A 4903-nucleotide genomic window follows, 5' to 3' on the forward strand; every position below is an offset into this window, starting at 1 on the left:
GGAAACAATTCTATCAAAAACATGTGAATAGAAGTAATTTAAAATGTTCAAGACATAGCAAATGCATGACTGACTCCAAATTGCCATTTAGTATGCTTTGTATTATAGGATATAAAAACTACCCCCATCTATGGAATGTTAAGCTGACACCCAAGACAATCAAAGTCTCCCATATTCAATATCTCACTATTTTCTGCTTGTACCAAAAAATAAACAACCAGCAAATGATTTCACCTCTTAAAAAAAGCATTTACACTTAAAACAATGGGATGAGGTGGAATTCCCTCCTTCTTAAAAATATTTCTAGAGCTACTAAAATACTTGCATTTTCAAAATAGTTGATAAAAATATTCCTCTGGATTGTACAAGAAGGGAGACAGGAACCACTAATAAGACATAGTATATGGCATTAATCAGACTTGGCTTCTTTTTCTCCTGCTTCATCTGAGGTTGGACTCTCCTCGATTTTAGTTTCTCCATTTTTCGAAGGTAGATCTTCTTTAGGTTTCTAGTCAGCCACTTTGGCCTGCTTTCCCTTTGCTCCCCTTTTCCCTTTCATTTGCACTTTTTTGTCTGCAGACTTTCCTTTCCTGCCACCTTTTTAGGCTTTGTTTCCACTTTTGCAGGAGCATTGTTTGGCTGACAACCTGGCCAACCTCCTCTATAGCTCCTCCTTGTCTGCCGCCTCCACAGAGCTGACCTTCCTCTTGGGCATCTTGGTGGCGGGCTGGGCGTGTGCTGGGTGCCTGAGGGCCCAGGCATGCCTAGTGGCTTGGTGAATCTGGGCTGCCTGGCCTCTGCAGTGTCTCCCCCTCCCAAGCTGCTCCCACCCTGATGGGGGCAGTGGGAGAACCAGATGAAACTGGTTTGGGAGCCCGCCTTCTCCTTTCCCCCAGTCCCCCAGACGCTCACTCCCCCTCCTCACTGCGGTTTTGTTTGTTTTAAATATATAATTTTATTGATTTCAGAGAGGAAGGGAGAGGGAGAGAGAGAGAGAAATATCAAGATGAGAGAGAATCATGGATCTGGATCAGCCACCTTCCACATGTCCCCTACTGGGGACTGAGCTTGCAACCCTGGCATGTGCCCTGACAGAGAATCAACTGGGACCTCCTGGTTCATAGGTCGACACTCAACCACTGAGCTACACTGACCAGACTAAGAATCCTCTTGAAGAACTTTCATAATAATCTTTTGCTACTCTATAACAATTTTATTCTCTTATAAAGATTCTGTTTCTATTTTTCTGCTCTAAAAGCTGCCCTTCCACTTACCTTTCAGAGAAGGACTCTGAATATATCTCTCTGTTTTAGGAAATATTAAAGTAAAATTTGTTTTTCTGACCAATTTATACTTGCCCCTGTCAGTAGAAAAAGGGTAGAGATACTAATACATCCCCTTTCTGGACTTTTTAGCTGCAACTTAGAGTAGTGTCATCTGCATCCAGGGATGTATGTCTTCACTCAGCTTATTTCATTAATTTATACCCTTTGACCACCAACTCCCCATTTCCCATATCCACATTCCCTGGCAACAACTAATTTACTCTCTGTTGCTATGGTATTGGCTTTTAAAGATTCCAAAGGTAAGGAAGATCATGTCTCCTATGTCTGACTTATTTCACATAGCATAATGCCCTCAAGGTTCATTCATATCACAAATGACAGAATTTCCTTTTTTAAAAAATATTTTATTTTTTCAATTACAGTTTACATTCAATATTATTTTTTATTAGTTTCAGGTGTATATCATAGTGCTTAGACCAGTGATGGCGAACCTATGACACACATGTCAGCACTGACACGCGTAGCCATTCCTGATGACCCGCGGCCGCTGAGGTGGCCGCATGCCAAGGATGAAACATTTGCGACTAGAGTCTTGGAGTTAGACTCTAACTCCAAGACTCTAGTCGCAAATGAACTCCAAGACTCTAGTCGCAAATGTTTCATCCTCCCCTATTAGACACTCTGTGCCGGAGGTCTGTAGGCCAAAACAACAGAAGTCTGGGACAGAGCATCTAGTTCGGGGACTTCTGGTTAAGCCAGGATCTTTGCCCTCACTTCTGCCGGCAGAGCAGGGAGCAGCGGAACGCAGCGGGGGACGCATCTCTGGGGGCCCTGCCATTACCAATAACCAAATAACAGTTAACCACAGCAACCATTATCTACTGTTCTGGGGTGTCATGGATTTCTAATCCATCATTACTGAGATAAGTGAGGGGGAGGCTGGGAGAGGCGAGGGTTTGTGGCGTGCTATGGGTGCCATTTCCCGCCATTAGAAATAGCGGCAGCCATTTTAATTCACATAAGGAACACTATCTTGCTCCATAGTGCAGACTCCATTTCACCACTATTACTGTTGTGCATCCTTATTAACCCCTATTTCTGCTTATTAACCCTGCCCTTTCCTAAAAGACAGTTATATGCACCATTTTGTGGTTAGTTAGGCTAGTTAACCCCTAATTGCCTGAAGGCCTATCAAGCTATCTATAATTCTATCTTCTGTCACTGCCCCCCTGATGGAGAACCCAAAAAATAAAAAACTAAGGTTAAGTAAAGGAAGTGGTAGTAGCAGTGGCTGACCCTTTCAAGAGACATGGACCGAGATGTATGGCTTTATAGAAAAAAATGGCAGATCATTTTGCGTTCTATGTACTGAAATGGTAGTAAGCAGAATGTGGAATATAAATAGACATTTTGAAACTAATCATTCCCAGCTCTTGGAAAAAAGTGAGGATAAAAGGAAGGAATACATTTCCAGGCAGCTACACCTTTATAAGAGCCAATCTAATTCCATCCTTAAATTTATGAAAGGCTCTACAAATTTAACATCTGCAAGTTTGAGCATTCCTCACTCTATAGCTCAGCATGGAAAAGCGCTCAGTGAGGGAGAATTTATCAAAGAAACTCTCCTAAGATGTGCACCAGTTCTATTTCACAATATGCAGAATAAAGATGCAATTATTAAGAGAATATCTGAATTACCACTCAGTAGAAATATCATAAAAGACCCAATAATGAGACTGAACACAAACGTACAACATCAATTAAAGAGAGACATAAGGAAGTGTAAATATTTTTCGATCTCTCTTGATGAAACTACTGATGACACATCACATGCTCAGTTGGCCATTATTGGTCGATATTCTTATGGTCTCACAATGAGAGAAGAGTTGATAAAGTTAGTATCAGTGTCAACAAGTAAATCAGGAAGCGAAATATGTAAGGTTGTTATACAAACATTTTGTGACCTAAGCATTGATATCTCTAAAGTTGTGTCAGTGACGACAGATGGGGCACCAAATATGGTGGGGGAAAAAGTCGGATTTGTCAAATTGTTTACAGAAGCTATTGGACATCCGATTGTGACTTTTCATTGTATTATCCATCAGGAGGCTTTATGTGCCAAGGCAGGATTCACCGACTTAAAGGACTTAATGTCAGTTGTTACAAAAATAGTTAATTTAATAGCTGCTCGCCCCCTTCACAAGCGAGAATTTTTCGGCACTTTTACTGGAGGTTGATTCCACCTACAGTGGACTGCTGATGTACAATAATGTAAGATGGCTGAGCCGAGGCAAAGTTCTTGAGCGCTTTGTGGAGTGCTTTAAAGAAATTAAGGTATTTCTTGACGATAAGGATCTGGGAAACTTTCCTCAGCTTAATGATGATAAGTGGGTCAACACCCTGATGTTTTTTACAGATCTCTCTGTTCATATTAATGAACTGAACTTAAAGTTACAAGGTTTTGGCAAAAGTATTGATGTTATGTTTGGATACATAAAAGCTTTTGAAAGTAAAGTTAAAATTTTCAAGCGAGATGTAGAAACTAAAACTTATAAGTATTTTCCTCGAGTAACAAAGTATTTTGAGAAGGCCAGTGCAGCTGTACAAAATGAAATGGAACTCTTGCATATGAAGTACCAACATGTTTTAGACTCGTTACTTCACCAGTTTAGTGATAGATTTAGTCAATTTAGAAGTCTAGAACAGACCATGAAAATAATTAAGTATCCTGATGTAGTAGTCTATAGTAGTTTGGAATTAAATGGTTTCCAATGGATGAAAATTGATGATTTGGAGATGCAACTTGCAGAATTTCAAGACAGTATCTGGGCTCAGGTGTTTGTTGACTTGAGGTCAAAGCTTGAGAATCTGGAATGGTGCCGCTTGGGGAATCAAGAGGAGTGCCACTACGAACAGGAAATTTGGAGTGCCTGGAACCGACTACCAGATACTTTTAGCACCCTGAAAAATATAGCAATGGCTTTACTCACAATTTTTTCCTCTACATACTTTTGTGAGGCCTTATTCTCAGCGTTAAATAATATCAAAACCAACAAAAGAAACAGATTGACCGATGAAGTTAGTAGCGCTTGCTTGGGCCTGAAGTGTACAAAATCCCAACCTTCAATTGAAGATTTAGCCAATGAAATTCAGCAACAGAAATGTCACTAATAGGCAGGTTAGTTAAAGAATTCCCCCTCCCCCTCACTTATCTTAGTTCACGGCACCCCACACAAGCTAAATAATATCAAGACCAACAAAAGAAACCAACTGACAGATGAACAAAGAAGTCACTAAGCAGGTAAGTTAAATATTTAGTTTTTGATTTATTAAATACAATTATATATAACAATTATACATTTATGTTATTTAAACTATGAATATCACGAAATAATGTTTTTTCCTCAAAGTGACACACTACCCGAGTTATGCTCAGTTTTTTGGCGAAGTTTGACACACCAAGCTCAAAAGGTTGCCCATCACTGGCTTAGACAATCATATAAGGTGAGGCAAAAGCAGGTATATAGTTGTTTGTTTCTAAAATACAATAATCCTATCTAATAAAGAGGGAATATGCTAATTGACCATCACTCCGTCGCAAAGATGGCTGCAGCCAT

General features: G+C 40.0%; 1 pseudogene; it reads right to left on the reverse strand.

Moving 5' to 3' along the window:
• Nucleotides 1-409: 409 nt before the first annotated feature.
• On the reverse strand, nt 410-715 carry LOC129149362 (non-histone chromosomal protein HMG-14-like; annotated as a pseudogene).
• Between the last annotated feature and the right edge of the window lie 4188 nt (nt 716-4903).

The sequence above is a fragment of the Eptesicus fuscus genome, chromosome 1, assembly GCF_027574615.1.
Source record: "Eptesicus fuscus isolate TK198812 chromosome 1, DD_ASM_mEF_20220401, whole genome shotgun sequence".
Classification (NCBI taxonomy): Eukaryota; Metazoa; Chordata; class Mammalia; order Chiroptera; family Vespertilionidae; genus Eptesicus; species Eptesicus fuscus.